Source organism: Sipha flava, unplaced genomic scaffold, assembly GCF_003268045.1.
Source record: "Sipha flava isolate LNK unplaced genomic scaffold, YSA_version1 567_pilon_pilon, whole genome shotgun sequence".
NCBI lineage: Eukaryota > Metazoa > Arthropoda > Insecta > Hemiptera > Aphididae > Sipha > Sipha flava.
Window position 1 is genome coordinate 90,279 of NW_020273548.1, and position 12,859 is coordinate 103,137.

Genomic DNA, 12,859 nt, shown 5'->3' on the forward strand with positions numbered 1-12,859 from the left:
TGCTAGTTTGACTTGAAATTTGGTCTGAAAAATGCATACAAAATGAAAAGTATAAGTAATAATTAAAAATAATTTTAAGTGTACTTTACATAAATAATACAATGGAATTATGGTAACATTGGTAAAATACTCTCATATTAATTAATATAAATTATACACATTGAAAAAGAAAACCGTTTATATTAAATGATTTATATTATAAAAATTATAATATGCCAATAATGCTATGAAACATACAAATAGATTTTAAAAACTATAAAATATTAAATCGGAATATAAAATAATGATTTACAAATACATAAATATGTATTCTATGTATTAATGTAATTTAGTAATAATTTAACGATTCTATGTATTTGTGCATTATTTCTATTACATAGTATTCTTTTAATTTTTTAATTATTAAGTTGTAAGTGAGAAACCTGATGATGACGAATGTCCTACATTTAAAACTGTTATCTATAAAACACTTTAAGTACTTTAAGCATAATTGTTGTACTATAATTTTTTATAATATTAATAATTTTATTTATTATTTATTATTTCCATTCACAATTTATAACATAATCGAATATAATTGTATTTTTAAATATTATAACTTTATAACTGTAAAATAGTTAGTTAAATATTGGTGAATACTTACATTTTCTTCAACTTTCAATCGATCAAAAATGTTATAAGGTGCTGTCTTGTTAGATACACAGGCTGTAGTGATCGTTGTGCAGGACATTACGATCGGTACCACATTAATTATTTAACGACGTATCACGTTGTATGTTATCTTGAGACGTTGGGTTGAAAGAGATAGGTAGGTGAATATTTAAACACTGGTATATTAAACTTATAAACTTACTGTTTTTATTAATTTATCACAATATTTTTTCAAAATCTTAATTGTATTGATCAATTAAAAAATCCGGATCAGACTTTAATTCAAATCCAGATTGGAAATCCGAATTTTCATTATTATATCGACATTATTATATTTGCTACGAATCGTCTTATTGAAGAAATTACTTATCGTTTTTTATTATTTAAAATTAAGATTCATTTGAAAAAAAATTTAGGCTTATAAATCTTGTAAAAACTTTTACTTAACTTTATCACCTGTGAATTGTAATATTTATTTTATTAATTCTTGCAAAAAGTAATAATCTAAGTATACGCATCAAATGTTGAATTTTTATAAAACATTTTTCCTCAAAAAAAGCAATTTATGCTTCATAGTTATAAATTATAACATAATTTAATTTAAATACCCAGTAAGTAAAGAGCTTGAAGAGTCTCAGTTTTTTATTGAAATTTTACTCATAATAATATAATTATATTATAAATTAATTAATTAACTAATTAATAATAAATATTAATAATAAATTAATTAATTATAAATTAAATTATTATAAAAATTAATTTGTATTATAATAAAACAGTGAGATAACAGTGATATCGTTTTTACTCTTTTTGTTTTTACTAATTCTTGAGTTTGAGTGCCTATCTTTTTTACACATTGGTGTTCTCGTGCTCCATCTTTGAACCATTTCTCCATGATCTTGTTTTCCGGCTTACTAATTACAGATAAACTGAGCAAAAGGATCAATTTTCTTCAATCAAACTGGTACTCTTGGGCACCTGGTACGTCTTAATCACTTTTTATCACTAAATACTATCAGGTATACCCCTTCAACTTAACAGTCAGCTGTTTTCGGTAGTGACTTTAACGCTGGGTATCATTTCACACATAACCACTACCTTATTTATTTGCATATGACATATTCGACTTTAGATAATGTGAGAAATGTTACAGATAAAGTTAGTAAAATTAAAACAAATTAATAAATATAATAATTTAGATAACTAGTCAGTAGTCAACTAATTAAAAACAAGTAATAAAATATATAAAATGTTAGTATGGTAGGATATAGTAGGTATAGTAAATTATAATAACATCAGTACTAATAACAATAGAGATCACAGACGAGTATTTAGTTCTTCAAGCCATTTTATAGCTGTTGGTCCACCTTCGTGTAGTTTTGTTAATCCTTCTTTGAACATTGTAATGGGACACGACTCAACCATATGTTTGATTGTCTGCGTTTCTCCACATTCGCAAAGTGGAGAGTCTACCATTCCGTATTTGTGAAGTAGGTAGTTGCATCTTCCTTGTTCCGATCTTATTCGATTAAGCGTTGTCCATATATCCCTTGTGCTATCCCAGTCAGAGACTTTTTTAAATGGTTCTTTGATCAGGTCTCTATTACGGGTTTCTGACTGTTCCCAGCGTCTCGTCCATAGGTACTCAACTGATTCGCTTTGAGTTTCTGCATGCCATATGGGAGCTCTAGACTTAAGGCATAATGGCCTGAGGATACTTCGAGGATGTCAATTTATAGTGGCAAAACTGGTTGCAGGATTTTTAGCTTATGTAATATCTTTGAACCACTAACTTATTCTTATTCTTGGAACAGATTGTGCTATGTTATATTACTGTATTTTGTGTTGCGTTCACCATTTCTAAGGAGTAATCTACCAGTACGGTGATACTACGCTTGAAATCAGACTTACTACTTTTCTAACCATTATACCCTCAACACATAATACTAAAACTGTTAATACGCGGTCACAGACCTCTGCAAAAACTTCCTCTAACGACGACATCATGAAAGCCTTAATCCACTCGCAACATCTCAATCGTCGCAGTTTCAAGATATTCAAACATGTATTTCGGATCTTACTAGCAGAGTTGAGAATCTTATTGCTGATAACACTGCCTTCCGGACTAAAATTTCAGTTCTCCGCTCAATAATTGAGTTTCTCGAATTGCGGCCAGTTCCTTCTTGTGACTTATCTTCAATGATTTTTCGTGAATCAACCGAACGTTCTAAAATAGAATTCAATGCAATTGCTTACGGAGTGCCTGAGTCTACTGCCAACACCGCAGCCCTGAGATTTAAAGACGACCTACTCACCTTAGGGAATAATCTAAAAAATCTATCGATTTCTACTCCTACTGAACCAAAGTTTATACGCCTAGGAAATATTACTGTTAAAAAACTAAGACCGTTAAAAATTATCTGTAGATCCAAAAATGATGCTTCACTACTCATTTCCAACTTTAATTCTCAAACACGGAAAGTTGTATCACCTCCACCTGGTTTTCGCATTGTACATGACAAAACTACGCTTGAACGTGATCTTTTACGTCAAGCTCACACAGACCTGGAGAAGAAAATTGACTCTGGCTCTTCAGATCTTACTATCTCTTACGTGAATGCAGTTCCAACCGTTGTCAAGGCTGATTCAAAAAACGCAAAACCCAGGGGAAGAAGCAATCATCCTCCAAGTACCAGTCAACCTATGCCTTAGTTCAAGATCTAAATTCCAGTTTGCATGCTTATTGTTTAAACAATAGTAATTGTTCTCTTTGTCATTACAGTCGGTCTTCCTTTAAAACTTTTCTTTCTTACTTTAATAAAATTAGAACTAATAATGTTACACAAAATTCTTTCTCTAACAATTCTAACATTTTGAATAATAATTGTTTATCTATATACTACCAAAATGTACGTGGCCTACGTACGGAACTGTCTACTCTCCACACTAACTTTGTTTTATCTGTTCATGATGTTTATATCCTCACTGAAACCTGGCTTTCCAAGGAAATATCAGATGCTGAGTTGGGGCTCGATGGTTATATAATTTTTAGATGTAATAGAAATGTTAACACCACTAATAGTCGTCGGGGGGGGGGGGTACATCGATTGCTGTATATTCCAAGTTTAGGCCTGTTATAGTATCGTCACCAAATATAAGTGTTGAACAAGTATTTGTACGCATTTCCCTTCCTAGAGGAGCTTCTATACTACTATCTGGTATTTATTTGCCACCTAATTCTGATATATCTAAATACGAGCACCACACCGAGTCCCTTGATCATATAAATTTGATTCCGGGATTGTTTGTGGGGACTTTAATTTGTCAAATATTAGTTGGACCAATGGGGCTACAGGTCTCGAGTATAAAGGATGTGTTACAGATAAAGTTCGTCAGATAGGTGATAAGTACGGTACTCTTCACTTCGAACAAATAAACACTGTCTCTAATAAGTTTAACTCAGTCCTTGATTTAGTTTTTTCAAACAGCAAATCTATTACAGTTGAACAATTGCCTGAAGCACTTGTTCCATGTGACGATTATCACCCTGCAATTGTTATAACATGTACTTGTCCCACTGATATACCTCTTTTAAATGAACAACATTCATATAGAGACTTCAAAGGTGCTAACTATAAAAGAATTAATGATGTTTTAGGTTGTATTAATTGGGCTTCAATTTTATTGACTTTAACAGCCGATAAATCAGCCGCATTAAAACATTAAAACCACAACTCTTCGAATTGTTTAAAACATTTCTATAATGCACAAGCTAGAAAAATTAATAAAAAAAAAAAAAACAATTGAACTTATACATACTAAGTTGGATAGTAAATCAACTAATACATTTTTAATAAAATAAAAGTTAAACAACAAATCTCATTTAAAAAAATAACATAATCAATATATATCTGACAAAATAAAATTATCTATCAATATATTTTACTTATAAGAGTTATATTTAATTAGAATACTACTTGATATAATTAGAGTAATTTAATAGTTATTTTATATATGTTAAATATTATATATAACTATTGGTAACATATTCATTTTCACATACATATTTTACCAACCTAAACTACTCAGACATTATAACCAAAGCTAAAATGTAGTGTCTTGAGGTTGACCCATTTCAAGTAGCTGGATGCAACTCTAATATTCCTTGAACTGAAATCAATGAACCTGGTAATTTATAAATACTTTTATATAATTAAAAAATATTTTTTGATACCTTTTTAAAATTATTTAAAATTTTACATCATGTTTTTTAAAAATACGTAACGATAGTGATTCTGTTATTGATATTGATACTACTTGATACTACTTCAGTCAAAATAATTTCACCGCTTAAATTAACCTCAAATATTCAAGAGTGTGTCTTATTAACACAAAATTCATCAGCAGCATTGTGAATCACTCTATCTAAAGTATCATGTGCCCGTTCATTATTTAATATAAGTCTACTAAAGCGTGCTAGTTTTTCTCCATCTAAAGCTGAATTGAAGAAAAAAATTAAATCATTACAACAACGAGTTTGACAGCAAAAAAATTCAAATAAAAATTCAAAAGATTTATTAAAAGTATTGAAAAATAAGAATTTAATTGAAAGAGAAGCAGAGGAGTTACTAATGGAAAAATTTGATGGTACAACTTTGGAAATATTCCAAAATATTGTTAAAAATAAAGGTGAAAAATCTACAGGACGTATATTTAGTAAGAAAACTAAAGAATTTGCTTTGACTCTGCACTATTACTCGCCTAAAGCTTATGCAAAGTAATTTATAATTATAAATGTAATGCAAAAGAATTCTTTTTTTTTTCTTGGTATTGATGACTCTGCCTGGACTGAAGAGTAATGCCCAAATTTTTTTTAATTTTTAATGCTTTTACCAAACACTTACACAAATTGCTCACCACAGCTTGTTTCCTAAGAAACTAAAATGCTATTATTTTTATTACTTTTATTTTAATAACTATTTGTTATATTTATTTTAGATCAGTCCTAATATTACCAAACATTAAATCTATAATGAACTGGACTTCATCAATCAATACAGAAGCAGGCATATTTAATGAAGTTATGGACTATCTGAAAATTTAAGTCCAGAAGACAAATTGTTTGGGATGCCGGCTATTTGTTAGCATTTGGCCGGGCAACCAATTTAAAAGATGTGATGTTCACAATTTGAATGGGATAGGTGACCGAACATAAATATATAAAACACGTTTAAATAATAAAATATATATTTTGAGACACGACTAGTGTGCGTACGTCGGCCGGTGAAGACGTCTCTTCCCGAGCGCGACTCGAAACAATAATAATAATAATTAATTTGAATAATGCTAAATTACCGGACGGCACATACGTCGCGGCGGGACAGGGTATCGGCTACGACCGAGACTGCTATCAGCTGCGGTTGCGGCAATGTCGGTGAAGGTACGGTTTCCAAGCTGCGGCTGGCCGCAACGATCAGCCGTAACGACTAAACGTTGCGTGCGGACTGGTTTCCTAAATACGACTAGACGTTGCGGCCGGAGTTTCATTTTACCCTATTATTGTGTAGAGTACAGACGTGTTTTTTGGTAAATAATTTATTTATTATATTAGTTTTGTTGTTAATTGTTAGTTTGTTAACAAAGTATAGTGATGGAAGAAGTTATTGATAATAATAATAAAATAATTTTATTATTACTAGAGGAAGAAGAAGAAGAAGATAATAGTCATAATCTATTATTAGTAACTAGTAAGAAGAGAAATTCAATTAGCAAATTGTTTAAAACGAGAGAAGATGAAGGTTTTTTTGAAGTGCTTATTAAAGTACATTTAAGTGATAGTAAACTTAAGTTTCGTGAATTTTTTCGTTTAAATTTTAATCAGTTTACTTTTATACTATGATGCGGTACCGTGATGTCGTAGGTACAATATGTACACCGACACCGCGCACCGCGTTAGCTTCTCTCCAGCCACATCCCGGGTGGCGATAATATCGCACCAATACTTTCCTACCTACCTCGGACACCGGGCAGAGGGGGAAAGCTTTTGATGCCGATAAGGTAGCGCACCAGCGGCCAGCGGGCGGTGTCCACGGAGGAGGCCCCCATCTTACGACGGACACCGGTTTGGTCAACACCGACTCTCCGATCCGTCAATTAAAAGTGTTCATTTTTGATTCAATTATTATTTTGTTGTTACGAACCTAGTTTCGTCTTCCTGTAGTTATTTTTATTTTAAATTTAACTACTCGGTTAAATAAAAGTAAATTACTGAAACAAATAGATGTGAGTGTTTTTTTTTCTATTTATTTTGCGGAATTAACGCCGAGGCCACGTGTCCTCCTCACCACCACACATTAAACACTGTGTCAATTGGCTCCCCGTAAGGAATCATCCCGGTAGCGGAAAAATCAAGGTAAGAGTTTTTCGCTAGTATTACCTCGGATTTGCTATTATTCAGTGTAATAATTAGATATTCCAGGTGTACAATATTTTTGGTTATGTATATTTTTACGTTTCTTTTCGAAGTTAATTAGGGAAATCCGCGCGACCTAAAAATATTCGCGAAAATGTTCGGTCCCGTAGTTACGTAACTAACCACCTCTCTACCTATCCGCACCGACCCGCCGATAATTGCACATCACGCCGATTGTGGCTTGGGCCGTAGCACACGCGCCACCAGTCACCACAGCTTTGTCGCTATCTCCGCCGCCGTCTTTATCGAAACTTGATTATTGTGCGGCGCGGTATTTAGTCATTATCGGAAGTAGGTCAAACGACCTACGACAATATTAAATATAAATTTTATATCAGCGGGCCACAAACAAAATAACAACCGAAGTGTGATATCACAGACTGTTTGTTTTTTTTTCGAAATCGTAATAAGTACATTTTCACGAAATCTTTGTCTACGACGATTTGATCTACACCGAAACACCACACGTACTCTAATCAACCAGACGGTGTACCGAATAGTAGTAATTAGAATTATTTAATAATTAATTTTTACACTGTGCCGGACAAATACATTAGTCAACTGACGTTGAAGGAGTTGCGTCGCGAGTGTGAGGTTCGAGATTTAGCGTCGACTGGGGGCAAAGCCGACCTGGAACTGAGACTAGCTGAATGTTTATGATCCAACGATATCGAACCCGCGAACGTCCGGTTTACGTATACACAGGTGTCAACGGACGAACCGCAGGGCAGTGGCGGTGCGTTACGACACACACCACTGCAGGGAACGGGCGAAAACACAGTAGGTTCACCCAATGCGTCAACTCTGGGAGGTTTAGGCGACTACTGTGTAGTCGCACAACTATCAGAGGGCGACTTTGCGGGAAATAATGTGTTTCAATCGACCTCAAATCTACTCGATACCGCAAACACCGATAACGTTTTCAAGTCCGCAGCAGCTCAGCTCGGATCGTTACGTGATTCAATCGTCGGGGGGGGGGGGGGGGCGAGCGGAACTCGTTAGATTCACGCTTAACTGCGCTATAAACAAGTATGACACGTTTTTTCGAAGAACAACGTCAATTCTCGCGCGGAATGCATCGAGCACAGCTCGATGTAGCCGACCAGCAGCCGCGACTACACGAACCACCGACCGCACGAATTTACGTACGCATGCGAACGTTATTATCGAAATTTTTCACCCGTGCACGACAGCAATACCCGACAAAACGCGCAACCGGGTACTAGTCGCGTCGACGCCGCAGCGAGTAACTCACACTACACGCGAAACTTGATCGACGACCAAACGGGTTTTCACGAAAATTCAAGGCATTTTTCGTCATTCGTCCCACGTGCACAAGAACGTTCTGTGCTAATACCGTATGAGGATTTGCGCGCAACAAGAGCTTCGTTACCCGAGTTTTCAAGAACAAGGGCCGAAGACCCGTACGGTTTTTAGATAACACGGAGTCCATTCTAACGCAGACGAACATTAACATATCTGGGTGGTATAGGGCAGTTGAACCGCAATTAAAGGGTATGGCCGCGACTTGGTGGAAATCCATTAAGGTCCTGGATCTATCCTGGAGCGAATTTCATGTCGAGTTTCTCGAAAATTTCGACAACGACGAAATAAAGCTACAATTACGCACCGACATAGTGTCTACACAACAAACCGCGACACAAACGCTTACGGAATATATTTTAAATAAAAATCAACTCGTGCGCCGCGTAAATACTGGTCTATCCGAATCGGAATTAGTACACTTTATAACTGAGCTTACGCGCGACGTATTCCGTACGCACATTCGTTTACGGCAGCCGTCGACTTTCGCCGAGCTTCGACGCATCGCGAACATTTTAGACCCCGTAACGAACACACACACATCATCACCCGGCAAAGAGTTTGTCCACCATGAAAAAGACTCTTACCAAACAAAAAAAGGTGCATTCCCGAAACACGGTCAACCGGCAACAAAACCGCGCGGCGATTTTAAACAAAAAAATCCGCCCGGGCCGTGTAAGTTTTGTGGCGAGCTGCACTGGCAAAGTGTATGCCCCCATAGACCGACCACGTCGGGAAACGGCGGGGGAGCCAACGGGGCCTAGTCCACCCCGATGACTCCAATCAACCCCCCCCACAATTTCGGTATTATGAACGGAAAAAATTCAAGCGACGAAATTCGGTATTTTGTCAAAACGAACAACCGTTTTCGAAAATTTTTTCCGCAACCATATCCACCGCGGACGACGCACAGCCCAACAGCAACCTTTCTCAGACCCTCAACCTACACTACTTCTTAGCAGACGCATATCACTCCGAAGGTGATACGCAACGTCTCACACACTCAGCTGCAGGGGAAGCCACAGGTACAGGGAAAAAGGCAACAGAGAAACGGTCGTTTACCACCACAGGTAACGGGGGTGGGCCACACACCACGTCGTACAACCCCGCGTTAGGTTAGTCTGTGAAAAAGAATAGTCGAGCGAGCACAGAGGTAATCGTAGCGGATGTTATGGCTCTGGTGGAACATTCCACTAACCAAACACCTGCATGCGCGGTTCAGAACTACTTACCCCGCTCCGCATCGCTATCTCCGTCTATTAACGCAAATCGAACACGCCCGGACGAAATTCCGACCCCCGCGGTCGAGCTCGAATTCCCGTCAGGCTTCGTTACAGCGCTATTAGATTCACAGGCACAAAAATCATATGTAAAACCGACTATCGTCCGAAATTTCGGCAAAATTTCACGCGGACCCACAACAAATGTGCGAATGACTGACGGTCACATCGCGACGACCAGCGGCACCGCACATTTCACAGCTAGAATAGGTACGTTAGATATAACATTCGAAGTGACTATTTTAGACAATCTGCTGTACTGCGACGCGTTACTAGGATACGACTTTCTCGTTAATAACGAAGTCTCTTGGGACTACGCCACATGTACAATACACTTAGGCTCGCAGATAAGGACATCAACGTGCTAGAAGGGTCCACAAAAACCACCTAGTGCTAGTCCTGATTTATGTCAATTAGAAATTGGGGACGACGATCAAACTCGAGCGAGACTCACCGCTGTATTGAACAATTATCCGGTAGTATTCAGCGATAAGATAGGCCGTACCAAACTAATTGAACATGAAATTCTGCTAAAAAACCCCATTCCAATCGCACTCAAACCATACCCATATCCGTTGCAGAAACAAACTGTTATCGATTATATGGTACGTGACATGGTGGTTCAGGGGCTCGTAGAGCCAAGCACCTCTCCGTTGGCCACCCCAGTAGTTCTAGCCAAAAAGAAGGACGGGTCTTCCCGCCTTTGCATTGACTACAGGCGACTTAACGACGTGACCGAATTCGACGCGTACCTCAATGCGGGGCGCGAAAATTTTCAGTGTACTTGATTTAATGTCTGGCTACTGGCAAGTGCCACTTAGCACTGACGCACGAAAATACATGGCATTTCGGACACGTAGAGGTCTTTTTCAATTTCGAGTTCTCCCTTTCGGTCTCAAAAACAGCCCAATGACTTTCGTAAGACTCATGAATGAAGTATTGAGAGGGTACTTGGATGAGTTTGTACAGGTCTACCTAGACGACATCGTTATTTTTTCAAAAAACGAGTACGACCACTATACCCACTTTCGCGATAAAGCTTTCGCGGCCCCCGAAGGGTCGCGCCCCACACTTTGAGAACCTTTGTATTAGTAGATAGTAAAATACTATATTAATCATTGATAATAATATTAAATATATCATACTTATTATATTGTAAAATTAATAGTAAATAAGATTATAATTCCTAAAATAGTGATTACAAGTAAATAATATATGATTAATTATCTATTATATTAAAATAATTCCCCGACCGGTGATTGGTCGGAAAAACTTTTAAATCCCGCGGACGCTTTTTCCTTTCTCCGTCGACCGTTTCCCGTAGACTTTTGTCTCCTCTTTCCATTTCGGCGGTCCGTTCGATTTTCCGATGCGACCGGATGAAAATCCAAGATGTCCGACCATTAAGCACCAGCCCAATCGGAGCGTTCTGTACCTGTGCCCCTCGCGCCGCCGTGACGTTTCGCCCGCACGTGACGTCACCGATCGGTCTTCCGTCTACCTTATGTCCCCGTCGAACGGTTTAAATGCCCGAATCTTTCTCATAGATTTCAACTCGATAGGTTGTAGGCATAGGTCCCGATAGGTCCCCGTAGGTCCAGGTTCGATTCCAAGCCATCGCCGCCCAGCTTCTTTGCAGGATTTTCCGCTGCCGCCGTCGATTCGTACGGGCGTCGTTTCCGCTCCCGCGGAATCTGTTTTTTCGTTTTCCGTCCGTCGCGTCCGATTTTCGCCGCCGCCGTTTGTTATCAACTACCGCCGCCGTGTCTTATCGACGGGAGTGTGTTGATCCCGCTCGCGGTTTCTTTTCTATTCATTTTCCGCCGTCCGTCAAGTCCGTTTTTTTCTTTTCGTTTCAAACTTTTTTTTGTGAAATCGTTTTCATCGCTTCAATCGTATTATTTAATACATGTTATTACATATTCGATTTGTTTTACCGAAAATTATTTATCCGTTTTTCTTTACTCTTGTTGATTTGATGTGTAACGTTATTGTTGAACGCTTACACACAGCTGTGAAACGAAGAAAACATAATGCGTTTAAAATATAGTAATATAGTGTTTTTTTATCAGCGTTAAGTACGTTCAATACGATTTGTTTTGCCAAACGATATAGGGAGATAGCTGTTGTTTGATTTATTTATACTTTTTTTGAATGGAAAGGAATTGAATTCAAAGGGTCTTCGGTGCTAACGATACTGATCAAAACGTTCACAGCTATAAAACAACGAGTACTCGGTATTTATTACATTTTGAAACTTTTTCGTTCCACCGCTTATTGAATGTTATTTTTTTCGGTTTTAGTTATGAGTGTTACAACATCAGTCGTTACACTTGGACGAAAGGAAATTAAAACTTTTGTGATGTAATGTAAATAAGAAAACCCGGTAAGTTTTACCTTTTTTCTTTCCACTGTACATGTTTTTAAAATTTTTTGATTACATAAATTTTTATTCGTCTTACCAAAAAATAAAAAGCAACGTGATTGACGTCAATGATATTTTTATAAACACAATCGGATATAAAAACTATATATACAATACTTTTTAGAATTCTGTTGTTCACGCCTATGTTTATTAGGTCTATCGTTCGACTACGATTTAATCGTGTCTTTATATTACGTTAAACGATTGGAAATTTGTTTTTTTTAAACACGTTAAATACATTCAAATTGATTTATTTTTCCAATTCGTTATGAAATAAATGTACCGAGTATGTTGGTTCTCTACCTTTTTTTTAAATTATCTTTTTCGTACTACATTACATTTTATATTAATTACTATTCGTTTTTCCAAAATATATTAGAACAGAGCTTTTGTTTTACCGAGAAATATGAGGAGATATAGGTAATCGGATGTTTTCATTACATACACCTGCAATGTATGTAATATATTATATTATATATTAATACAATATATAAAATATATTTTGTTTACCAGATTGATTTGATGTGAAATGCTGTAATGATATTATAAAATGCACACACACAGCTATAAAATAATGAAGAAAACATGGTATGTATTATATTTTAAAATAATATATTTGTTTTAGTAAATGAGTCTTATAGTATTTTTTTGTAAATCATTTTTTTTATTACTTCAAACAGTTATAAAAATTAAAAATCAAATTATATG

General features: G+C 36.3%; 1 long non-coding RNA gene across 1 annotated transcript; it reads left to right on the forward strand.

Annotated features, from left to right (window-relative positions):
- The first annotated feature begins 11,790 nt into the window (after window positions 1–11,790).
- LOC112691144 lies at window positions 11,791–12,739 on the forward strand. The gene is made up of 3 exons (XR_003149285.1): window positions 11,791–11,963; window positions 12,030–12,112; window positions 12,665–12,739. It is a non-coding gene; the product is annotated as an uncharacterized LOC112691144 (long non-coding RNA).
- Window positions 12,740–12,859: the final 120 nt, after the last annotated feature.